Source organism: Chiloscyllium plagiosum, unplaced genomic scaffold (genome assembly GCF_037043375.1).
Source record: "Chiloscyllium plagiosum isolate Xiang-an unplaced genomic scaffold, Cpla_swu_hap1 HiC_scaffold_14, whole genome shotgun sequence".
Classification (NCBI taxonomy): Eukaryota; Metazoa; Chordata; class Chondrichthyes; order Orectolobiformes; family Hemiscylliidae; genus Chiloscyllium; species Chiloscyllium plagiosum.
Genome location: NW_028270152.1, coordinates 77068740 through 77095700, shown reverse-complemented (window position 1 = coordinate 77095700; position 26961 = coordinate 77068740). Strand labels below are relative to the sequence as shown.

At 48.8% G+C, this 26961-nt stretch overlaps 1 long non-coding RNA gene across 1 annotated transcript in view; it reads right to left on the bottom strand.

Annotated features, from left to right (window-relative positions):
- The window catches only part of LOC122559119 (uncharacterized), a 37429-nt gene extending 16020 nt beyond the window's left edge, over positions 1–21409 (bottom strand). Inside the window, exon 1 of the long non-coding RNA XR_015759278.1 lies at positions 21292–21409. This is a non-coding gene — a long non-coding RNA (uncharacterized LOC122559119). The remainder of the gene's footprint in view (positions 1–21291) is intronic.
- Positions 21410–26961: the final 5552 nt, after the last annotated feature.

Genomic DNA, 26961 nt, shown 5'->3' with positions numbered 1-26961 from the left:
TTTGCACAAGAACTTGGCTAGACTAAAGACCTATACCAGGCAACCTTTACAGATGCCCACTTTGGTTCCAGCGTCTTATGAGAGCTCGCTCATTTTGCAGCTGATGGTAGCAGAAGGCTGGAGCCCAGGTCTGATGGGGCGAAACTGGTTGAGAAAGATTCACCTAGGTTGGCTTGACATTTTTCGATTAAAAAATGGCTGCATGAGTGAAGTCCTAATTAAATACCTGGAAGTTTGTCAGGATGGGTAAAGCGTCAGGGGCTGAGGAGTGACCTTATAGGGGTTTATAAAATCACGGATAGGATAAATAGACAAAGTCTTTTCTCTAGGGTGGGGGAGTCCAGAACTAGAGGGCATAGGTTTAGGGTGAGAGGGACAACTTTTTCACACAGAGGGTGGTACGTGTATGGAGTGAGCTGCCAGAGGATGTGGTGGAGGCTGGTACAGTTACAACATTTAAAAGGCATCTGGATGGGTATATGAATAGGAAGGGTTTGGAGAGATGTGAGCCAAGTGCAGGCAGATGGAACTAGATTGGGTTGGGATATCTGGTCGGTGTGGACGGGTTGGGCCGAAGGGTCTGTTTCCATGCTATACATCTCTATGACTCTACGACTCTAAGTGCGGAATGCAGGTTAGCGGGGAGAGAGCAGGAGCATTGAGTTTCAGAGCAGGAGCAGAGATTCCCAGCAGGATCAGAGAGTTTTGCAGCAGGAACAGAAAATTTTCCAGTAGGAGCAAACAGCTTCCACCCAGAGCAGGGAGATTCTCAGTGGGAACAGTGAGATTCCCAGCAGGAGCAGACTTTCTCAGCAGGAGCAGAGAGATTCACAGCAGGGACAGTGAGTTTCCCAGTGGGAATAGGAATATTTCCAGTGGGAGCAGAGAGAATATCAGCAGGTGCAGAGTAGATCCCAGCACCACACCCACTCCTCCATGCCAGGACAGGGGAAGTTCCCAGCATGAATAGTATGAATTCCAGCAGGAACATGGAGAATCTCAGCAGGAACACAGAGATTCAGAGCCATAAGAGAGAGAATCCCAGCAGGAGCAGGCGAATGCCAGCAGCAGCAGTGAGTTTTCCAACAGGACCAGAGAGCTCCAACTAGAGCAGAGAGATTCTCAGCAGGAGCAGAGAGTTTCCCAGTAGCAGCAGGGTAATACTCACCTGGAGCAGAGAGATTCCCAGCAGGAGCAGAGAGTTTTCCAGAGAGATTCCCAGCAGGAACAAGGAGCATTCTAACAGGTGTAGAGAGGATCCTGACACTCCCAGCTGGAACACAGAGGATCCCAGCAGGAGCTGAGAGTCCCTCAAGTGGGAACAGGGTGAATCCCAGCAGGAGCTGAGAGAATCTCAGCAGGGCAGAGAGATTCCTAGCGGCAACAGGAAAAGTCCCAGTAGGAACTGGGAGAATCCCAGCACCCGAAATCACCAGTGAACGAACACACAGGGTGTTAAAAAGCTGAATTGGAATCAAACACAATTTGATTAATATAATTGATTTAAAGGTTAGGATTTAGCCCGTTTGTACACAATGTAACATTTATTAAAGTTGGAATGGTCTGTGTTTCTGTGAGGTTCTAATGTCTGCTTTTGTGTTTTTGTTGTTTAATAAATGTTTTCGATTTCTCTGCTCATAGTGTTTGCTAATCCCACTCCTGAATTCCTCCTTCAAACTCCGTTTCCTGCTCCTGCTGTGTTTTGTCACAGATTCTTTCTTATTGTCATTCTGAAGGGAGGTTCCTGGCCCAGATATACGAACAAATGCCTGTTTCCTGCTGATATGAAGGAGGGAAACACAATAACAAGGAAATGTGGCCTTGGAACAGCAGTAAGCTCACCACAAAGCTGACACAAATAGACCAGAGCCGGGAGTTTAATCAGACTAAGACCAGGAAGGTAATCAGTAGCAGCTAAGCCACAGTTCACAGCTACCAAACTATTCACAGAAAAGACAGACAAGGTTTCATGGTAAGAGCCAGGCAGACGGGGTCAGTCAACATGACTGGCTACGATACAAACAAAATCACACTCACCCCACACACTGTCACACTCACAATGACACACTCACACTGACCCCTCACCCTGACACACTCACACAGACCCCGCACACTGACCTCACCCTGACACAACTCACCCTGACCCCGCACACTGTCGCACTCACACAGACCCCGCACACTGACCTCACCCTGACACGCTCACACCCCACACCCTGACACACTCACGCTGATACACTCACACTGACCCCACACACTGACCTCACACACCGACACACTCACACTGTCGCACTCACACTGACCCCACACACTGACCTCACCCTGACACACTCACACTGACTCCACACACTGTCACACTTACACCCTGACACCCTCACGCTGACACACTCACACAGACCCCACACACTGACCTCACACACTGACACACTCACACTGACACACTCACACTGACCCCACACACTGACCTCACACCCTGACACACTCACACCCTGACACACCCATACCCCATGCCCTGGTGCTCTCACACTGACACACTCACACTTACCTCACATACTCACACCGACCCTACACACTGACATACTCACACTTATCCCACACTTTGATACACTTCATTTATTCATTCGTTGGCGGTCCCTCGCAGATAAAGATGACTCTTTTTCACTCTCAGAGTGAGTCTGCAGATGGCTGATGTAGCTTCGGCAGACTTTGTCCCACTTGGGGCAACAGGAAGGGCTGACTGGGCTGTTGGTGTGTCAGCGCGCTCCTTACACTGGTTTTGCATGGCCTATGCTTTTTCCTGACGGCAACTCACGAGGTGCTCAACGCCTTCCCAAATGTTCCTCCTCCACTTTGGATGGTCTTAGGCCTGTGTTCCCAGGCGTCTGTGGGAATGCTACAATTTGCCAGTGAGGCCTTGAGGGTATCACTGAAGCACTTCCTCCGTCAACGTAGGGCTCGCCCGCCATTTTGGAGCTGGGAGTAGAGCACATGATTGGGGTGTATCGTGTCGGTTATGTGGACAATGTGCCCAGCCCATCGTAAGCGATCACAGAACATAGAACAGAACAGAACAGTACAGACCCTTCGGCTCTCAACATTAGAACATCGAATGCGTGTTCAGCCCTCGATGCTGTGCAAACCTGTGGAACCAATCTGAAGCCCATCTATCCTACACTATTCCATTTACATCCATATGTCTATCCAATGACCATTTAAATGCCCTTAAATTTGGCAGGCAGGCCATTCCACGCCCCTACTACCCTCTGATTAACGAAACTACCTCAATCTAAAGCTACGTCCCCTCGTGCTAGCCATCAGCATCTGAGGAGTATTGTGTGCAGTTCTGCTTGCTCTGTAATGGGAAGAATCTTATTAAACTGGAGAGGGATCAGAAAAGATTTTCCAGGATGTTGCCACAACTGAAGGGTTTGAGATATAAAAATAAACTGGATAGCTAGGATGTTTCTTCAACGGAGCGAAGGAGGTTGAGGGATGGCCTTATTGAGGTTTATAAAATCATGAGGGGCATAGATAAGGTAAAAGACAGGTTTTTTTCCTGAGGTGGGGCTGTTCAAAACTAGGGGTTGTATTTTTAAGGTGAGGGGAGAAAAAATTTAGAAAGGAAATGAGGGGCAAATTTTTTACACAGAGTAGTTTGTGTGTAAAATGGACTGTTAGAGGGAAATGGTGGATGCAGGTACAGTTACAACGTTTATAGGACATTTGGATAAGTTCATTAATCAGAAAAGCTTTAGATTACTTACAGTGTGGAACAAGTCCACACCAACCCTCCGAAGAGAAACCCACCCAGACCCATTCCCCTACGTTTACCCCGTCACCTAACACTACGGGCAACTTAGCATGGCCAATTCACCTAACCTGCACATTTTTGGACTGTGGGAGGAAACTGGAGCAAACCGGCTCAGACACGTGCAAACCCCACACAGCCAGTTGCCTGAGGCAGGAATTGAACCCCGCTCTCTGGTGCTGGGCGGTAGCAGTGCTAACCACCGTGCCACCGTGCTGCCCACTCAATATGTTGAAATAACTTTGGAGAGATATAGGCCAAATGCAGACAGATGAGATTACTTTGCTGTGGGAACATGCTCAGCATGGACTGGTTGGCCTGAAGGGTCTATTTCCACAGTGATGACTCTATAATTCAAATCTGCTTGCAATGAAGGCCATTATATTATTTGCCTTTGCAGCATCTTCCTCTCCAGTTTCATTGACTGATGAGTGAGGACACTCAGAGCCCTTTGTTTATCGATTCTTCCAAACCTATCACCGTTTAAATAATACTCTGCCCCTCTGGTTTTCACAACAAAGTGGTGCATCACTCAATTTGCCTCAATCACCTTGAAGCCTCATTGCATTCTGCTCACAATTCATAGTCTTACCCTAGTTTTGTGTTGCTAGCAAATTTGGAAATGTTGTATTTGGTTCCCACATGCAGGTCATTTATGTACATCAAAAATGGCTGGGACCCCCAGCACTGATCCTTGCAGTAAACCACTAGTCAGCGCCTGCCTCTCAGAAAAAGACCTATTTATTTCTATCCTCTGTTTCCTGTTTATCACCTGATTCTCAATCCATGCCAATATATTTCCCTTTGCATTTTGCCACTGACTTCTTACAGAGGGAACTTATCAAAGGTATTTTTGAAAATGCAAGATCACCACACCAACTGGTTCTCTTTTATCTATTCTACCAGTTACATCCTCAAAAAGCTCCAGTAGATTTGTTAAGGACGATTGGTCTTTCATTAACCCAAGCTGGCTTTGTCCAAAGTTTTAGTTATCACATTTTTGTTTTCTACGAGACTTTAGCATTTTCCCCACGACTCGGTGAACTGGTCAGTAATTCTCTGCTTTGACTCGAACTGGTAGGTTCTCCATGACATCGTCTCAGCCTGCTCCTGCCCAACCGAACTCATCTCGGCATACCTCGACACGGTCCTGTCCCCATTAGTCCAAGAACTCCCCACCTACGTTCGTGACACCACCCACGCCCTCCACCTCCTCCAGGATTTCCGCTTCCCCGGTCCCCAACGCCTCATCTTCACCATGGACATCCAGTCCCTGTACACCTCCATCCCCCATCACGAAGGACTCAAAGCACTCCGCTTCTTCCTTTCCCGCCGTACCACCCAGTACCCTTCCACCGACACCCTCCTTCGACTGACCGAACTGGTCCTCACCCTGAACAACTTTTCTTTCCAATCCTCCCACTTTCTCCAAACAAAAGGAGTAGCCATGGGCACCCGCATGGGCCCCAGCTATGCCTGCCTCTTCGTAGGGTATGTGGAACAATCCATCTTCCGCAACTACACTGGCCCCACCCCCCATCTTTTTCTTCGCTACATTGATGACTGTATCGGCGCTACCTCGTGCTCCCACGAGGAGGTTGAACAGTTCATCCACTACACCAACACCTTCCACCCCGACCTCAAATTCACCTGGACAGTCTCGGACTCCTCCCTCCCCTTCCTAGACCTTTCTGTTTCTATCTCAGGCGACCGAATCAACACGGACATCTACTACAAACCTACCGACTCCCACAGCTACCTGGACTACACCTCCTCCCATCCTGCCCCCTGTAAAAACGCCATCCCATTCTCCCAATTCCTTCGTCTCCGCCGCATCTGCTCCCAGGAGGACCAGTTCAAAATACGTACAACACAGATGGCCTCCTTCTTCAAGGACCGCAATTTCCCCCCCGACGTGGTCGACGGTGCCCTCCACCGCATCTCCTCCACTTCCCGCTCCTCCGCCCTTGAGCCCCGCCCCTCCAACCGCCACCAGGACAGAACCCCACTGGTCCTCACCTACCACCCCACCAATCTCCATGTACAGCGCATCATCCGCCGTCACTTCCGCCACCTCCAAACGGACCCCACCACCAAGGATATATTTCCCTCCCCTCCCCTATCAGCTTTCCGTAGAGACCACTCCCTCCGCGACTCCCTTGTCAGATCCACACCCCCCACCGACCCAACCACCACTCCCGGCACCTTCCCTTGCAACCGCAGGAGGTGCAACACTTGCGCCCACACCTCCCCCCTCACTTCTCTCCAAGGCCCCAAGGGAAACTTCCATATCCGCCACAGATTCACCTGCACCTCCACCCACATCATCTACTGCATCCGCTGCAGCCGGTGTGGCCTCCTCTATATTGGGGAGACAGGCCGCCTACTTGCGGAGCGATTCAGGGAGCACCTCTGGGCCACCCGGACGAACCAACCCAACCAACCTGTGGCACAGCATTTCAACTCCCCCTCCCACTCCACCGAGGATATGCAGGTCATTGGACTCATCCACCGCCAAACCACAACAACCCGACGGTCGGAGGAGGAGCATCTTATCTTCCGACTGGGAACCCTCCAACCGCAGGGGATGAACTTGGACTTCACCAGTTTCTTCATCCCCCCTCCCCCCACCTTGTCTCAGTCGGATCCTTCCAGCCCGGCACCGCCTTCCTGACCTGCAGTCTTCTTCTTGACCTCTCCGCCTCCACCCTACTCCGACCTATCACCCTCACCTTGACCTCTTTCCACCTATCACATTTCCAACTCCCCTCCTCCAAGTCCCTCCTCCCTACCTTTTATCTTCTCCTGCTGAACACTCTCTGCTCATTCCTGAGGAAGGGCCTGTGCCCGAAACGTCGAATCTCCTGTTCCCTGGATGCTGCCTGACCTACTGTGCTGTTCCAGCAATAAAGTTTCAACTCTCCATGGCAATGCCCAGCCCATCAAAGGGCACCTGTCAACCAATCAGCACTCTCCTCTGCGATGTTACTTTGGTATTCTTGTGAATGGTCCTGTTGAGTGCGAGATGGATAGCTTTGACAAAATGTATCTTTTTTCCAGCAATGCTCACATTCTGTACTAAACGACTGCTTGCATACTCGATAATTCTTGCTGCATTTTGCAGTTTGCTTGCAAGTTTGTCCTTCTGCATTGTTTCTATCAGCTGACCGATAGATCACAGCAAGCAATGCACCTGCACTTTTTTTTGCCAAATCGATTGTGTCCTTGACCCCACTGGGATTACTCTGTCTCCTGCACTGCAGTATTCACCTTAACCTTCTCTGAGCACTTAATATCCAGGGATGTTTAACAACCAGTCCTGCTCTCTTTTGGGCCAGTTCTCTGTATTGACCACAACGTCATATTTCCACTTAGTGATCTATGTCTGTACCTCTTTAATCTTATTTATCAAACTGCATGCATCCATATCCATTCACAGAGTAGATACCTCATAAATGGGCGGCACGGTGGCACAGTGGTTAGCACTGCTGCCTCACAGCACTAGAGACCCGGGTTCAATTCCCGCCTCAGGCGACTGACTGTGTGGAGTTTGCACGTTCTCCCCGTGTCTGCGTGGGTTTCCTCCGGGTGCTCCGGTTTCCTCCCACAGTCCAAAGATGTGCAGGGTCAGGTGAATTGGCCGTGCTAAATTGCCCGTAGTGTTAGGTAAGGGGTAAATGTAGGGGAATGGGTGGGTTGCGCTTCGGCGGGTCGGTGTGGACTTGTTGGGCCGAAGAGCCTGTTTCCACACTGTAATGTAATCTAATCTAGTACTAACTCTCTGTCCCAAATAGTCTACTATCTCTGTCTGGCATCATGTTTTGGTTTTCAAGTTAATTCAGATAGTCTCCAACACCAATTGTGAAGCATCCCATTCCGGAACTCCGTTTTGGTGTGAACTGTCCATTTTGTACTGCCCCCAACCTCCCCAGAGCTGATCCCAATGGTTTCGGAATCATAAGCATTCTCTCCTGCTCCCTATTCCTAGCTGCACATTCCTCTGCCTTATTCTTCTATCTCTCTACCTGCTGGCACTGGGATTAATCTGTAGATTACTACTTTCATGACACAGCTTTGTCAGTTTCTTACCTAAGTTCTGCTCCCCATCTCCCTCTCTAACGGAGTTGGTGCTGTCAACTTGCACCAGCCACTCCACTGCCCAGGGTCAGACAGCTTTGCAGAGCCAGCCTCCGGCATCAGGAGGGCAACACGCCATCATGAGATGGCTGTGCATTCCCCCGCCTATCCAATAGCCATCTGTTAAACTGTCGAATCATTAAAAGATTGGCACAGGAAGAGGCCATTCAGCCCCCCCCCGACCCTCCTCTGCCATTCCGCATCATCAACCTCAATTCGTGTGCTATGTCCCTTGATGTCATTAATCTCCACAAATCTCTCAATCTTTCTCTTGAACTTACTCAATTACCGAGTTCTCGCTGTCCTCTGGGACAGACTAGTTCAAAGATTCACCACACTCTGAAGAACTCCCTCTTCATCTCAGTCTGAAAAGGCTTCTCTTTTATTCTGAAACAATGTCCCTTGATCCTACATCCCACAGTCAGTGACTGAAACATCACATTTTAATTGACTCTGTCTCTCCCTTTAAGGATTGAGTAAGCCTCTATGAGATCATCTCTCATTTTTTAGATTACATTACAGTGTGGAAACAGGCCCTTCGGCCCAACAGGTCCACACCGACCCGCCGAAGCGCAACCCACCCATACCTGTACATTTACCCCTTACCTAACACTACGGGCAATTTAACATGGCCAATTCACCTGACCTGCACATCTTTGGACTGTGGGAGGAAACCGGAGCACCCGGAGGAAACCCACGCAGACACGGGGAGAACGTGCAAACTCCACACAGTCAGTGGCCTGAGGCGGGAATTGAACCCGGGTCTCAGGCGCTGTGAGGCAGCAGTGCTAACCACTGCGCCACCGTGCCGCCCACATTCTTCCAAATTCCTCAGATCTCTTCTTACAGGATAGTCCCACGTTCCCAGGAATCAGATTGGTGAACCTCTGCTACACTCCCTCAACAGCTCTCCCCCCCCTACTTGGTCAAAAAGGGTAGTGCTGGAAAAGCACAACCGGTCAGGCAGCATCCGAGGATCAGGAGAGTCGACGCGTCGAGCATAAGCTCTTCATCAGGAGTTCTTCACCTCCCACATTCCTGATGAAGAGCTTATGCTTGAAACATTGACTCTCCTGCTCCTCGGATGCTGCCTGACCGGCCTGTGCTTTTCCAATGCCACACTTTTTGATCTCCAGCATCTGCAGTCCTCACTTTTCCACTCGTTCCTTAAACAAGGGAACAAGTACAGTAAACAAATACAGTACACCATACTCCAGTCTCACCAAGTTCTGTACAATTGAAACAAGACTTCCTAGCTTCTGAACTCAAATCTTTTGATGATAAAGGCCAATGTACCATTCGCCGTTCTGATTGCTTTCTGAACCTGCAAGCTAGCTTTCAGTGGCTCACCCAAAAGGACACCCATGTTCCTTTGGACATTGGTAGTTATGAATACTCTGCACCATCATTCTGCCCAACAAATTGAATCACCCTCACATTGTTTCATCCATCATATTCTTACCCACTTGGCCCAGTCTAAATCCCCCTTGAAGCCTCTTTGCATCTCCTCACAGCTTACGTTCCAACCCATGTTTTGTATCATCAGCAAACCTCAAAATATTACAATCGATGCAGAGAGTGGAGGAGACACTCAGCAGCTCTGTGGGGAGGGGGGAGGGGGAGAGAGAGAGAGAGAGGAACAGAATTAATGTTTCAAGGCTGGTATGACACTTCTTCAGAAGCACTGATCTTTGTAGTATCCCACTGGTCACAGTCTGTCAAACTCAGCATGTCCCCTTTATTCCCACTCTCTGCCTGTTAACCAATCCCCAAAGATCCTCAGTCAGCACTTTCCGAACCCACGTCCACCTAGAAGGACAAGGGCAGCAGCGACATGGGAACATGGCCATCTGCAAGTTCCCCTCCAAGCCACGCTCCATCCTGACCTGGAAATACATTGCGATTCCTTTACTGTCGCTGGGTCAACATCCTGGAATTCTCTCCCTTGTTGCATTGTGGGTCAACCCACAGCAGGCGGACTGCAGCAAATCAAGGAGGCAGCTCACCACCACCTTCTCCAGGGTAATTAGGGACAGGCGATAAATGCTGGCCCAGCCAGCAATTCCCTTATCCCACAAATAAAAAAGAGAAAAGGAAAAAAACAAAATCCATTCTAGTATATAACCCCCATACTGGTGCACTTCCACTGAATTGATTTATTTTGTGTGGGATCTTATTGAAAGTCCGGTGCTGTTCCAGTCTTCTTTATACTCCCCCCCCGCTCCCCTCTCCCGGCCAAGGGTGGACATTGAGCTCCACTCAGAAAGCTGCCTGCTCCTTTGTAATTACTTGTTGGCTGCCGCATTCCCAACATGCATTTCGGCTGTGAAGTGGCCAATTCCAAAAATGGCGCTAACACCATGCTCTCAAACACACCAAATACACAACAATGGTTCCACAGCTGCTGTTCAAATTCCAAAACTTGAGTCGGATAGTACTTCCTGCACATACAGGATACAGGACGTGACCCATTGTTCTCAAACAGCGCACAGTGCTTACTCCACCAAGGGGAGGTGGGGCTCGGAGCTAGCCTGCCATTCATCTCTCTGTTAGATAAGACAAGTTGCTAGAACAACTACTGATTATTTTAATAAGGAGCTACTCACTTCCCTTCTGTCTGTGGGGGGGGGGGTTAACTGGAGAATGCGCAAATTGCACACAGACAGTCACCCAAGGCTGGAATCGATGTCGGGTCCCTGGCGCTGTGAGGCAGCAGTGCTGACCACTGAGCCACCGGGTCACCCTAGCAGTTGCCCATTCAACTCATAAGCAAATATTTTTTAAAAAGCCATCCAATTCACGGTATTCATGTGAGCTCACAGTTCAATATTTTACAAAGTCAACTTTCACACATTCCCCCTCCTTCCAGCCCCCACTCGCCTGACACTGTCCCAGCCTCCCTGCCAACTCTCTGTCCAAGCCAATGACTCAGGCTCAAGCCTGATCTCGCCAGCATCTTCTCGGGCTGGAATTGACGATTTGTTCTTGCAACAGGACCCCAGTGGAGGAGGGAGCTGAGAGGAGGAACAGCAGGGCACAAAACGTCCACATTTCCGTAATTTCCAAAGTTCTGGGTGATATGAAACTCAAAACAGACCAACACCGGGAGGAATTGTGAGAGTCTCCACAAGGATATGGGGCAGCGGGCAGCAAGCAGAATGTGGCATTGAAAGTGAGATGGCGCATTTTGGGAGGAGAGAAAGTATCAGCCGTAGGGTAAAGGGGGTGCAGGAAGTGCTGAGGCGGAATGGCTTTCAAATTCATTTATGGGAAGTGGGCATGGCCGGCTGTGTCGGTATTTATTGCCTGTGCCTAGTTGCCCTTAAGAAGGTGGTGGTGAGCTGTCTTCTTGAACTGCTGCTCCACATGCTGTAGGTAGACCCACAACACCCTTAGGGAGGGAATTCCGAGGGACTTTGACCCAGCAAGCTGAAGGAACGGCAATATATTTCCAAGTCAGGATGGCCAGTGATTTGGAGGGGGATTTCAGGACACAAAGCAATTGAAGGCGACAGGGCAGGTTGAGAGAGTGTTGAACAAAACAATAGTAACAAAAGCAGAAATCATTGCAGATAATGAGAGGTCAATCGAGTTACCACGTCAAGCTGACAGCCTGCCTCACTGGCTGAGTTGTTTTTTTTTATTATTACAGATTATTGCACTTTATAAAGGCACACAGGATGCTGGGCTTTATGAATGGAGTCATCCAGAATGAAAAAAGGAAGTTATTTTAAACTGGTTTTTAAAAAAAATCAGCGTGCACCTCACCTTCCCCATCAACTAAAACGTTAAGTCTAATTTCACAACTGACACGTTAAAAGGATGTGATGCCTCTGGAGAATTTAATAGAGGACCTGAATGTTTCCAGGAATGAAGGTTTATAGCTGGGTAACAGACAGCTGCAGTCACAGAGAGCTACAGTACAGAAAAAGGCCCTTTGGTCCATCATGTCCATATATGATATCTCCCTTAAACTTCCCCCTCTCATCTTGAACTCATGGCCCCTAGTAATTGAGTTCCGCACTCCGGGAAAAAAAGCTTCTTGCTATCCAACCCTGTCTACACCTCTCACGATTCGGTGATGCCGGTGTTGGACTGGGGTGGACAAAGTTAAAAATCACACAGCACCAGGTTATAGTCCAACAGGTTTAATTGGAAGCACTAGCTTTCGGAGCGACGCTCCTTCATCAGGTGGGAGCCCTATCACCTGAGGAAGGAGGGTCGCTCCGAAAGCTAGTGTGCTTCCAATTAAACCTGTTGGGCTATAACCTGGTGTTGTGTGATTTTTAACTTTGTCCACCTCTCATGATTTTGTAGGCCTCAATCAGGTCCCCTCTCAACCTCCATCTTTCTAAAGGAAACAACCCTAATGTAACACCCTCCATACCAGGCAACATCCTGGTGAACCTCCTCTGCACCCTCTCCAAAGCATCCACATCCTTTTGGTACTGTGGCGACCAAAGACTTAAATAATTGTAACATGACCTGCCAACTCTTGGTACTCAATACCCCGTCCGATGCAGCCACCTAACTATTCTCATCCTGTTCTCCAGCACTTGGCCCAGAGCCTTGTATGCAAGTGTTCATCTAAGTATCTCTTCCATGTTACGAGGGTACAGCAGTGAGTTCCAGGTTTCCACTGCCTCTGAGTGAAACCATGTTTCCTCACATCTCCTCTAAACCTCCTGTCCCTCACCTGAAATCTATGCCCACGGGTCTCCTCTCAGTCTCCTCTGCCCTAAGGAAAATAACAGCAGTTAGCTCAATCTCTGTTCTTCACTGATTGAGAGGGGCCATATTTGATACGTATAAAATTATAAGGGGCTTATATAGGGTAGGCAGGAAGAAACTTTGCTACTTAATGGAAGGATCGATGACCAGTGGGGGTGGGCATAGATTTATTGATTAATTTATTGTTGTCACGTGTACCGTGATAGAGTGACAAGTGTTGTTTTGCATGCTTTACGGGCAGATTGTAAAATACAAAGTGGTTTAGGGTAGCAGATCAGAGTGCACAATACAGTGTTACAGAAGGTGCAGACAGAGAGATCAGAATTAACACTTGAGAGGTCTGTTCAAAGGTCTGATAATACTGGGGAAGAAGCTGTCCTTGAATCTATTCATACATGTATTCAACCTTTATATAATCTTCCTGATACAAGAGGGTGGTAGAGAATATAACTGGGGCTTTTGATTATGTTAGTTGCTTTCCCGAGGCAGTGTGAAGTATAGAGAACAAAGAAAATTACAGCACAGGAGCAGGCCCTTCGGCCCTCCAAGCCTGTGCCGATCCAAATTGTCTATCTAAACCTGTCGCCTATTTTCTGAGGATCTGTATCCCTCTGCTCCCTGACCATTCATGTATCTGTCTAGATGCATCTTAAATGACACTATCGTGCCCGCATCTACTACCTCCACAGGCAACGTGTTCCAGTCACCCACTCCCTCTGTGTAAAGAACGTTCCATAAATATCTCCCCTAAACCCTTCCCCTCTTATCTTGAATTTGTGACCCCTAGTAATTGAGTCCCCCACTCTGAGAAAAAGCTTCTTGCTATTCACTCTGTCTATACCTCTCATGATTTTGTAGACCTGTATCAGGTTTCCGCACCCCCCCCCCCAACCTCCATCTTTCTAATGGAAACAATCTTAATGTAGCGCCCTCCATACCAGGCAACATCCTGGTGAACCACCTCTGCACCCTCTCCAAAGCATCCACACCCTTTTGGTAACATGGTGACCAGAACTGCACGCAGTGTTCTAAATGTGGCCGAACCAAAGTCCTACACAACTGTAACATGACCTGCCAACTCTGTACTCAATACCCCGTCTGATGAAGAAACGCATGCGATATGCCTTCTTGACCAGTCTATCAGCCTGCATTGCCACCTTCAGGGTATAATGGACCTGAACTCCCAGATCTCTCTGTACATCAAGCATAGACAGAACCAATGGATAGAAGGCTGATTGGCATGAGGGACTGGGCTGTGTTCATGACTCTCTGTAGTTTCTTGCGGTCTTAGGAAGAGCAGCTGCCATATCACATTATGATGCATCTGGATAGGATGCTTTCTATCGGGCATCTATAAAAATAGTAGCAGTCTTTGTGGACATGTTGAATTTCCTTAGCCTCCTGAGGAAGTAGGGACATTGTTGTGTTTTCTTGACCATCACATTGATGTGGGTGGACCAGGACAGATTGTTGGTGATTGTCGAGGTAACTGCGAATCCTCTTGCAAGGATGCCTGCCTTGAAGAAGTTTTCCTCCTCTCTCTACAAGAATCTCAGGGAGTCTCTCTCTCACTGCAACTCCCAGGTCATTTCCTCAGCCCTGAAGCTCTTCAACCATGTACCTATTGTACTCTATGCTACTCTCTCCCCACCCCCACCCTCCTCTCTCCATACTTCAGGCTCTCTGCCTTTATTCCTGATGAAGGGCTTTTGCCCGAAACGTTGATTTTGCCTGTCCTCGGATGCTGCCTGAATTGCTGTGCTCTTCCAGCACCACTAATCCAGATGTTGGTGATTGTCATCCAGTAATGTGACACCCTCAATCATTGATGCAGGCTTTAAGGTAAGGGGCTGGAGGTGTTAAAGAAGATCTGAGGAAAAATACTTCTACCCAGAGGGTGGTGGGAATTTGGAAGTTACTGTGGTGTCACAGACTCATAGAGACTGACAGCACAGAAGAAAGTCCTTTAGCCCATTGTGACTGCCACCAATAACCACCAAACTATTCTCATAGAATCATAGAATCAAAGATTCATAGAATCCCTGCAGAGTGGAAACAGACCCTTCAGCCCAACAAGCCCACACTGACCTTCTGACCCATCCAGACCCATTCCCCCACCCTATTATCCCACATATTATCCCCTGACCAATGCACCCAACCTATGCATCCCCGAACACTATGGACAAATGGGTTGTGATTGGGGTGGCACAGTGGCTCAGTGGTTAGCACAGATGCCTCACAGCCCCAGGGATCCAGGTTTGATTCCAACTTCAGGTGACAGTCTGTGTGGAGTTTGCACATTTGCCCTGTGTCCGTGCGGGTTTTCTCCGAGTGCTCTGGTTCCCTCCCACATTCCAAACTCATTTTGCAGCTCTCGGCCCATAGCCTTGTACGCCTTGGCACCGCAAGGACACATTAAATACTTCCTAAATGTTATGTGGGTTCAACGCACAAATTATTACCGCAGTCTCTAATGGGCCCTGGTCAAGATTGGAGTTGTGCTGGAAAAGCACAGCAGGTCAGGCAGTATCCGAGAAGCAGGAAAATCGACGTTTCAGGCAAAAGCCCTTCCTGATGAAGGGCTTTTGCCTGAAACGTCAGTTTTCCTGTTCCTCAGATGCTGCCTGACCTGCTGTGCTTTTCCAGCACAACTCCAATCTTGACTCTGATCTCCAGCATCTGCAGACCTCACTTTCGTCGAATGGGCCCTATGCTTTCTCTCGTTTATCCTTTTATCTTAATGTACCTGTGAAAGAGTTTAGGATTTTCCTTTATGTTACCTGCTTTTAGCTCTCCTAATCTCCCCTTTGAATTCCCTCCTGTGCATTCTATGCTCCTTTAGGGTTTCTGCTCTTTTGAGCCCTTGGGATCTGCAATAGGCCTCCGTTTTTCTCTTAATCCCATCCTGTATATCACAGAATTTAACGGTCCCCACCCATTTTCTTTCATGGAACATGTTGGTCCTGTACTCGACAGATTTACCTGAAAGTACCTGCTCCCAGTCTAGTCTGACCCAATCATGTCTGAACTTATTAAAATCAGCCTTCTCCCAGTTGAGAGCTTTGAATTCAGGCCCAAGATCTCTGTTAGATCTTGAGTCTAACAGAGTGATGATCGTGGTCTGCAAAATACTGCCCCACTGATACTTTAACCAGCTTCATCACCTAAAATTAAGTCCAGGACTGGCCCTTCACTTTTCGGGCCTTGCACAGGCTGTCTTAGAAAGCTAAACTCGAAGCACTTTAAGCATTCTGCTCCCTCCAAACCTTTCACACGATGACTATCCCAGTTAATGTGGGGCAAGTTGAAATCCCCCATTATCACTTCCCTTTCATTTTTACACTTCCCTGAAATTTGCCGACAGAGGCAGAAACTGTTAGAACATTGAAGAAGCATTTCAATGTGTCAAGACACACAAGGCTATGGGCCCAGTGTTAGGGAATGGGATGAGGATAGTTAGATGTTGTTTCTACCCACCACAGATTTGATGGGCCAAAGGGCCTTTCTCAGTGCTGCAGACCTCTATGAGTCTACCTCTGCTGAGGTCTCAGGCAGCTGATTAACACAGTAATTTCATAACAGAAACGACCATCAAGCTGATCGCAGGATAACTTCTCCTCAGGATCTCATTACTGATTTGCACGCTGTACTATCTTCACCCTGTCCCTCTGCGGACATGTCTCCAGCTATGTTCATGTCACTGTGAGGGGGATTGAGGACAGCTTGTCCATCACAGGCTAAGCTCCACCAGTCACATTCCCACTGAGCCATCATCGGAAAATTTGCGGAGAGGGCTGCAGGGGAAAACATCGGACAATTCTTCCCAAGACAAGGAAGAGACGGAACAGTGACAGTCGCTGCCTTGTTGTTAGATCAAGAGGAGCCAATTAAATAGAAGCCCATACAGACAGAGAAGCACTCATCCCATACGGAAACATTGAGGAAACTCTGGGGCTTGGAAATCAGTAGCAGCCTGGGATGGGAAAGATTCCTGAGGCTATTACTAAATCGCTGTGAGTCCCTGACACTACAAGCCTTGTTCATCTGCACATTCCTGTCTGGGTGACCACAGCCCAGACTTGCGGAGAATCAAAAACAAGTCAATTGTCTCCACACAGAAACTTTATTCTGCTGATACTGTGTCAGTCTTGGGGGAGGCCTTTCCCTCCCCTGCTGTACAGACCATATCCTGTTCTGCGCGGAGCCTCACACCAGCTCTAACACACTCCGAACGCTGAACCTCAGACGGATGAGGATATAAAACTGGAGCGGGAGGAGGCCGTTCAGCCCTCACAGTCTGGGCTGCCGTCTGACATGATCTGGTTAGGTTCTGAAAACCACATTACCTTATTACGTAATTCCCTTCCCCAACGCAGACCGTTCCAGTTCCACCTTAAAAATATTTAATGAGACTACCTCCGCCACCTTCTGAGACAGAGAGTTCCAAAGCCACACAATTCTCAGAGGAAAATAGCTCCTCTCATCTCTGCCATAAAAAAAAGGTGCCCCAAATTTTAATAAGCTGCCTTTAGATCTGGAGTCACCCACAAGAGGAAACATCATTTCCACTTGTATGGAAACAGGCCCTTCGGCCCAACTCATCTGTGCTGACCAAGGTGTCTTAAACGGAACTAGTCCCATTTACCTGTGTTTGGTCCATATCCCTGTAAACCTCCCCTATCCATATACCTGTCCAATAATCTTTTAAATGTTGTAATGATACCTGCCTCTGACACTTCCTCTGGCAGCTCATTCCATATGTGCACAACCCTCCGTGTGAAAACGTCGCCCCTCAGGTCCCTTTTGAAGCTTTCCCCTCTCACCTTAAACTTGTGACCTCTAGTTTTTGAATTCCCCTATGCTAGGGGAATTCATCTCAGCTATGCCCCTCATGGCTTTATAAACCTCGGTGAGGTCTCTCCTTCGCGGAGAGAAGTCCCGGCTGCAAGCCCTCCAGTCTGGGTCACATCCTTGTAAATCTATTTTTAACTTTTTCGAGTTTAATGACATCCTTCCGACAGCAGGGCGACCAGAATTGTATATAGTACTCCAAAAGCGCCTTCACCAATGTCCTGTACAGTTGCAACATGACATCCCAAATCCTGTCCTCGATGCTCTGACTGAAAAAGACAAGTGCGCCAAATGCCTTCTTCACCACCCTGTCCACCTGTGATGCCACTTGCAAGGAACTATCGGCCTGCACCTCTGGATTTCTCTGTTCAACAACACTCCCCTACCATTAACTGGCATAAGTCCTGTCCTGGTTTGTCTTACCAAAATGCAAAACCTCGCAATTATCTAAATGAATCTCCATGCCTCGGCCTATTGGCCCAGCTGATCGAGATCCTGTTGCGCTCTCAGATGACCTTTTCCACTGCCATCTATGCCTCGTCTGCAAACGTACTTGCAAAGAACACTTCAATCGAATTATCCCCTGATTTGTTTAAACTCCAGCAGAAAGAAGCCCAGTCTGTCCCATCTTGGCTCTCAAGACAAGCCACTCATTCCAACTATCAAACTGGTGAGACCTACTCTGAGCACTTACGCTCTTCCTTAACTAAGCAGACGAAAACTGCACACAGTATTTGCGATGTGGTCTCACCTTTGTCCTGTTTAACTGAAGCATTGCATCCTTACTGTTCAGTCCCTCTCGCGATAAAGGCGGCACGGTGGCACAGTGGTTAGCACTGCTGCCTCACAACGCCAGAGACCCGGGTTCAATTCCCGACTCAGGTGACTGACTGTGTGGAGTTTGCACGTTCTCCCCGTGTCTGCGTGGGTTTCCTCCGGGTGCTCCGGTTTCCTCCCACAGTCCAAAGATGTGCAGGTTAGGTGAATTGGCCATGCTAAATTGCCCGTAGTGTTAGGTAAGGGGTAAATGTAGGGGTATGGGTGGGTTGCGCTTCGGCGGGTCGGTGTGGACTTGTTGGGCCAAAGGGCCTGTTTCCACACTGTAAGTAATCTAATCTAATTATTACTTGCTGGACCTGCACACTAATTTACCTGCACTCACGCAATACAATATTTAGATTCCTCTGCTCCCTGGAATGCAGAATAAATCCATAAAAACAGAAGATATAGGAATAGAACTGGGCCATTCAGCCCATCAAGTCTGCTCCATCATTCATTCATGGCTGATATGTTTCTCAGCCCTATCCTTCTGCTTTCTCCCCATAACCCTTGATCAACTTACTACTCAAGAACCTATGTATCTCTGTCTTAAATACTCTTAATGACGTGGTCTCCGCAGCCCCCTGCAGCAATAAGTTCCACAGCTTCATTACCCTCTTTCTGAAGAAATACCTCCTCATCTCATTTCCAAAGGATCGGTCCTTCATTCTGAGGCTGTTCCCTCAGGTTCCGGTCTCTCCCTCTAATGTGGAAACAGCTTCTCCACAGCCAGTCTATCCAGGCTTTTCAGTATTCTGAAAGTTTCAATCAGACCCCAGCTCATCCTTCTAAACTCCACTGAGTGCAGACCCCAAAGTCCTCGACCACTCCTCATATGACAAGCCTTTCATCCCCGCAATCATTTTTGTAACCCTCCTCTGGATCACCTCCAATGCCAGCACATCCTTCCTGAGATACAGGGCTCAAACTGCCTACAATATTCCAAAAGCAATCTGAGGCCTTATACAGCCTCAGCAATACATCCCTGCTCTTGTTTTCTGGCCTTCCTGAAATGATTAGATTAGATTAGATTACATTACATTACAGTGTGGAAACAGGCCCTTCGGCCCAACAAGTCCACACCGACCCGCGAAGCGCAACCCACCCATACCCCTACATTTACCCCTTACCTAACACTACGGGCAATTTAGCATGGCCAATTCACCTGACCCTGCACATCTTTGGACTGTGGGAGGAAACCGGAGCACCCAGAGGAAACCCACGCAGACACAGGGAGAACGTGCAAACTCCACACAGTCAGTCGCCTGAGGCGGGAAACGAACCCGGGTCTCTGGCGCTGTGAGGCAGCAGTGCTAACCACTGTGCCACTGTGCCGCCCAAATGAATGTTAACATTGCATTTGCTTTCCTCACCACCAACTTCACCGGCATTTCAATCTGAAGGAAATCCTGAACAAAGATTCCTAAGTCCCTTTGTGCTTGAGATTTACAAAGTCTTTCCCCCTTTAGAAAATACTCTACGCCTGCAATCTCCCTATCAACGTGCACAACCTCACACTTTCCCACATTATATTCCATATGCTATTTCTTTGCTCACTCCCTTAGCAGGTCCAAGTCCTTCTTCAGTTCCCCCCGCTTCTTCAACACTATCTGTCCCTCTGTCTACCTTTGTGCCATCTGGAAATGTAGCAACAATGCCCTCAGTACCTTCATCCAGATCATTACTGTATCACGTGATAGTTGTGGTCCCAATACTAACTACTGCGGAACCCCATTAGTCACTACCTGCCATCCTGAAAAAGACCCCCTCCATCCCCACTCTCTGCCTTCTGCTGGTCAACCAATCCTCTATCTATGCTGGTATCTTGCCCCTAACACCATGGGCTCATCATATTTAGCAGCCTCCTGTGAGACACTTTGTCAAAAGCCTTCTGGAAATCCAAACAGATGACGTCCACTGGCTCTCCTTTGTCTAAGTTGCTGGTTACCTCCTCAAAGAATTCTAACAGATTTGTCAGGTCAGACCTCCCCTTTACTGTCCTGACTTCACCCATTTTGCCATGTACTTCCTCGCAATCTGCAACCACATCCTCAACAAAGGACTCTAAAATCTTACCAACGACCGAGGTCAGGCTAACGGGCCTATAATTTCCTGCTTTCTACCTCCCTCCATAGGGGGGTTACATTAGCCATTGTCCAGTCCTCTGGGTCCTCCCTGACTTCAAATGATTCCTGAAAGAACTACCGCCAACGCCTCTACAATCTCCTCGGCTATCTCCTTCAGACCTCTGAGGTGTAGCCCACCTGATTTATCCACCTTCAGACCTTTTCGCTTTCCCAACACCCTCCCCTTTGTGATGGTCACTGCACTCACCTCTGCTCCCTGACTATGTTGAAGTTCTTGTGAGTCACTGGTATCTTCTGCTGGGAAAACTGAGGCAAATAGCTCTCCAGCTCCTCTGCTATTTCTTTGTCCCACCTTAATTATTTCTCCATCCGCATATCCCAGTGTTCCAAAGTCCACTCTTACCTCTCTCTCACCTTTTAGATATCTGAAAAAGTTTTGCCATCTTGTTTTATGTTGCTAGGTAGCTTACCCTCATATTTCATCCTCGCGTCTCATATTACTTCTTCAGTTATCCTCTGCTGGTTTTTAAAGGACTCCCAACCCTCTGTTTTCCCATGAATCGTCACCACACTGCATGCTTTTCCTCTTTCTTTTATGCAGTCCCTGATTTCTCTAGTCAGCCATGGGTGCCTTGCTCACCCTCTCCTCATCCACTCCCATCCCTTAGCATGCTTCTACTTTGGGATACCTTGCTGCTGTGCGCCCCCTCCCCCAGAAACTCCTGCCATCGCTGCTCCACCGTATTCCCTGCCAGGCTCCCGCACCAACTCTGGCCATTTCCTCCCTCGCAGCTTTGCAGTTACCTTCACACAGTTGCAATACCATTCATCCCTCCCAAACTGCAGGGTCAATTCTATCACCTTACGGTCACATTCCCCTGCCTCGTTGCACCTGTAGTGCTGCTTTTTGAGCTGTCGGCTGGCCTGTCCTCTCGGGATAGTGAACCCCCTTCGGCGAATGACAAAGTTCCAGCCTGTGTTTCCCAATCTTCCCGGGAGCACTGTAAGGAGCTGGCAGTGCCGTTGACATAAAAACCCGTTCTTTTCCCACTGAGGCAGCTTGGCTGGGGTTCTGAGGCCTGCTCTGCAGCCGGGAATGTATTCCTGGCTGGAGCTACGTACAATTCCTCAAGGGAACATCTGTTGTTGCCCAGTAACCAGCGTGGAATTAGCAAGGCTGGCTGAAAGAACAGTGACTGGGAGCCCTGCCAATGGCTGAGAGAGTGGTGCTGACGTCTGTAAAGGAGCAGGCCTCCGCTGTCTGGCTCCAGTACCAGTGCAGAGAGGGAGCAGAAACATTGTCCCTGGGGGAGTACTTGAGGGAGAGTGCTCTTGGGGAGTACCTGAGGCAGTGGATGAGTGCAATCCGCCTGGCCGTCCTGATTCTCTAGGATTGGTCGCTCAAAGGGGAGGTAATTTTTAATGCAGGGTAAAGTTAGTCCTGATCCCATGCTGTGCAATGTGAACCAGGCCTGGCTGCTCTTTGGCTCCTGTCTGAAACAGCTTGGGGCCTCCTACCTGACCAACCCTCATCCACTCACTGACAGCCCCCACAGAACAGCACGCTCGCAGTGTCTTCATTTTACAAAGACTGCTTCGTCTCCTGTGTGTTGGACTCTGGAAGCTGCTTGAGCACAGGCAAAATATTTCAGAATGCTCGGCTACCAACCCATGCAGCGCAGACAGAACATTCCAGAACACAGCATGGCTGTGTACCCATGCAGCGCAGACAGAACATTCCAGAACACAGCATGGCTGTGTACCAATGCAGCACAGACAGAACATTCCAGAACACAGCATGGCTGTGTACCCATTCAGAGCAGACAGAACATTCCAGAACACAGCATGGCTGTGTACCCATGCAGCGCAGACAGAACATTCCAGAACACAGCATGGCTGTGTACCCATGCAGGGCTGACAGAACATTCCAGAACACAGCATGGCTGTGTACCCATGCAGCACAGACAGAACATTCCAGAACACAGCAGGGCTGTGTACCCATGCAGCGCAGACAGAACACTCCAGAACACAGGATGGCTGTGTACCAATGCAGCACAGACAGAACATTCCAGAACACAGCATGGCTGTGTACCCATGTAGCATAGACAGAACATTCCAGAACACAGCATGGCTGTGTACCCATGTAGCGTAGACAGAACATTCCAGAACACAGCATGGCTGTGTACCCATGCAGCGCAGACAGAACATTCCAGAACACAGGATGGCTGTGTACCCATGTAGCATAGACAGAACATTCCAGAACACAGCATGGCTGTGTACCCATGTAGCACAGACAGAACATTCCAGAACACAGCATGGCTGTGTATCCATGCAGGGCTGACAGAACATTCCAGAACACAGCATGGCTGTGTACCCATGCAGGGCTGACAGAACATTCCAGAACACAGCATGGCTGTGTACCCATGTAGCACAGACCGAGCATTCCAGAACACAGCATGGCTGTGTATCCATGCAGGGCTGACAGAACATTCCAGAACACAGCAGGGCTGTGTATCCATGCAGGGCTGACAGAACATTCCAGAACACAGCATGGCTGTGTACCCATGCAGCGCAGACAGAACATTCCAGAACACAGCATGGCTGTGTATCCATGTAGCGCAGACAGAACATTCCAGAACACAGCATGGCTGTGTACCCATGCAGCGCAGACAGAACATTCCAGAACACAGCATGGCTGTGTACCCATGTAGCACAGACAGAACATTCCAGAACACAGCATGGCTGTGTACCCATGCAGCGCAGACAGAACATTCCAGAACACAGCATGGCTGTGTACCCATGCAGCGCAGACAGAACATTCCAGAACACAGCATGGCTGTGTATCCATGTAGCACAGACAGAACATTCCAGAACACAGCATGGCTGTGTTTCCATGCAGGGCTGACAGAACATTCCAGAACACAGCATGGCTGTGTACCCATGCAGGGCTGACAGAACATTCCAGAACACAGCATGGCTGTGTACCCATGCATGGCTGACAGAACATTCCAGAACACAGCATGGCTGTGTACCCATGCAGGGCTGACAGAACATTCCAGAACACAGCATGGCTGTGTACCCATGCATGGCTGACAGAACATTCCAGAACACAGCATGGCTGTGTACCCATGCTGGGCTGACAGAACATTCCAGAACACAGCATGGCTGTGTACCCATGCATGGCTGACAGAACATTCCAGAACACAGCATGGCTGTGTATCCATGCAGGGCTGACAGAACATTCCAGAACACAGCATGGCTGTGTACCCATGCAGGGCTGACAGAACATTCCAGAACACATCATGGCTGTGTACCCATGCAGGGCTGACAGAACATTCCAGAACACAGCATGGCTGTGTATCCATGCAGGGCTGACAGAACATTCCAGAACACAGCATGGCTGTGTACCCATGCAGGGCTGACAGAACATTCCAGAACACAGCATGGCTGTGTACCCATGCAGGGCTGACAGAACATTCCAGAACACAGCATGGCTGTGTATCCATGTAGCATACAAAAACAGTCGGTTCCTTCGACTCAGCCTCGGACCTGACCGTAGCCTATCGCTTGTGTCTTAGCCGAAATCCATCCTCTGCAGCTGGGACTGTATTCCTGGCTGTGTCCATCTCAGATTCCAGGGCTTTTTCAACACTAGACAGAAGAGGACAACCTGCGGGATTTAACAACCTTGCTGGATGTTCTGAGGGGCCAGGTAGGCTTTGCTCCTGCCCCATTTGCGAGGTTACAGCTTTCATGTGGTCTCTGTGCTTGTTCAGGGCTGCCACTCATACTTTAAATTTCTACATCAAGGGATCTGACCTCACCTTGACCTTGTCTCTGACCCATTCCGGGCCATCCATATGGTGTCGGCACCGAACATCATCCCATGAAGTAAATCGTCTCTCTTACTCAGAAGAGTCTTGCATCCGGCATTGGTATTCCTGTTGCCATTTCACATTCCTCCCCCACCAGGTCTGGGAAGATCAGGGAATGCAGAGTCTTCTCTTCATTAGCAACACTGCAGGAGGGATGGTCCGATAATCAAACAGGAACTGGAACAGTTTGGTATAGAGTGAACCCTTCGGCTGTTTCTTTAAGCCTGGCTTCAAAGTTTGGACCGCTCTTCCCACCCGACCATTGGACAGTATGTAGCTGTCCTCATATGCCGAATGCCATTCAACTTTAGGAAATATTCAAATTCCCTGCTGGAAAATGATGGCCTGTTGTCTGTGACCAACACGTCTGGGAGTTCATGTGTTCCCAAGGATGCTCGCAACTTGTCAATTGTCATCCCTCTATGCACATCCAACCACTTTGAATGGGCGTCCACAATGACTAAAAATATAGAGCCCATGAATGGACTGGCATTGTCAAAGTGTTACCAAGTCCAGGGTCTACCTGGCCATTTCCACAAATGGGGTTGGGGGTGAATCTGCTGGCAGCAGTTTCTGTCTTTCTTGGTATTTTGGGTACTGACCCACCAAAGTGGCTACGTTGGCATCCATTCCTGGCCATCGGGTATAATACCTCACCAACATCTTCATTTTGGAAGCCCCTGATGACCCCAGTGGGAGTTCAGCCAATACCTGATGGTGAATGTTACTCTGGACAATCACTCTTGCTTCCCCACCGTCATAATGCATGGTGGTCTGACCTCGCCAGGTCCAGAAGGGTTTCAGTTCTGGTTGTGATGACCTTTTCTGTTTCCCCCAACACCACCAGATGTTTTGGTTTTGCCAAGCACATGTGGCTCATGTCCAGCTTTGTGAAGGACAGCACCCCACCCAGCTTTGTGTATTAGCCCCCTATGTGAGAGAATGGGCATTTACCTAGCCACAAAAAGCAGTGTACTGTTTGCTTGAAATCCCATAATGGCGAACCGACCCATCGGGCAGGACTGATGCTGCTCAATCTGAAAACTGTTTGATGACTCCTGATATCTTCCTCTAGTTTGTACATAAGGCAAATGAAGTCGGGCAGGCGTTGCAGGATCATGGTCAATATGTGAGGTGGCCTTGACCCCTTTGGTAGTTCGAAACTTTCCTAGTTAAGTAAGACTACACTCAGACAGCCATTTTCAAATTAAAAAGTCATAGAATCCTTACAGTGTGGAGGAAGGCCATTCGGCCCAATCGAGCCCACATTGACCCCCCCCGCCGCCTCCGAAGAGCATCCCAATCAGACCCAGCCTATCCCTGTAACTCCCATGCCTAATCCACCCACCATGCCCAATCTCGGACACAAGGGGAATCTTTAGCATTGCCAATCGACCTAATCTGCATACCTTTGGGAGGAAACCAGAGCAGATGCGGGGAGAATGTGCAAACTCCACACAGACAGAGGGCGGATCCAAACCCAGGTCCCTGGCGCTGTGAGGCAGCAGCCATCGTGCTGTCCCCATCTCAGACATTGAGCCAATCAAGTTGAATCTTACTCCAGTCAGTGGTAACTGAACCAGCTTCTTTTCATAAGAAGCTGGAACTGAAGTTGTCCCCTTACTTAGTAGGGGGTCCCTGGTACAGGGTCTCAGCCTGGCCTAAGGCTTAAACAAACGTTAGGATTGGAATCCAGAGTGCTGTTTGGGAAAGGCTTGTTCCACAATCACTGATACGGCCATGCTTGTTTCAACCTGCATTTGAACTGGCTGACCATTTAACCAGACCTCTGTTTTGATTGGTTCTGATTTGGCTATTGCTGAGCAACGTAACTATTCCAAATCAGCCAAAAGTGTTCTCTCCAGGGTGTGCACTCTCCTGAATACTGGCCTGTGAGTTCTCTTACTCAATTCAGACCGAATGAGTCCACATACTTGCAGGAACTGTAATGGCTTACTGGCCTGGATCATCAGGAAAATGTCAGCCATTTGGGCAAAGGCTTGGCTTTGTTTTGGTGTTTTGCCGTGGGCCGACTAGAATCACTGTGCTCAGGATATGCCCTGGGTGAGGCCGTGCAACTGCCTTCATGTAAGAGATCCTCGCCAAGCTCAGTTGGCCTGGTGAGGGTGTCCACTTGCATCAGAATGCCCTGTCAGTCATAAGCTCCACGAACCACATTTTCAACGACTAAGCTCGTTGTAGTTCTTGTTCGAAGTCCAGCTAGTGGCATGGTTACATCAGCAATGGAACAAGCCAAACGGTCTCTCCGCACCTCACTTAGGGTTAAACCAAAATCACTTTCTGCCGGTTGTCCTTACCATGTCAAAATTCCCGATACAGATTCCCCAGGTTCTCGAACTGTTAATAGTGTCTCAGAATTAGAGGAGCATTGGGGGTTGTAATATTTCTTAGCTCAATCCGTCAACTCTTGCAAGTTCTAGTATCTGATGCTGCAGGGAAAGTTCGGCTCCCAGTAACCGAAAAGGTTGCGGGTCCACAAGCAGTCAGGAGAATTATTCACTGCTTTGTGTTTGCACCGATGTCATTTGCCCAGAAGAAATATCATATTCATTCCATATACTGGGCTGAGTCTCCAATTGCTGGATTGAGCAAGTCAAACTTCCCAAATAGCGGCGTGATGCCTGAGATGCTTAAA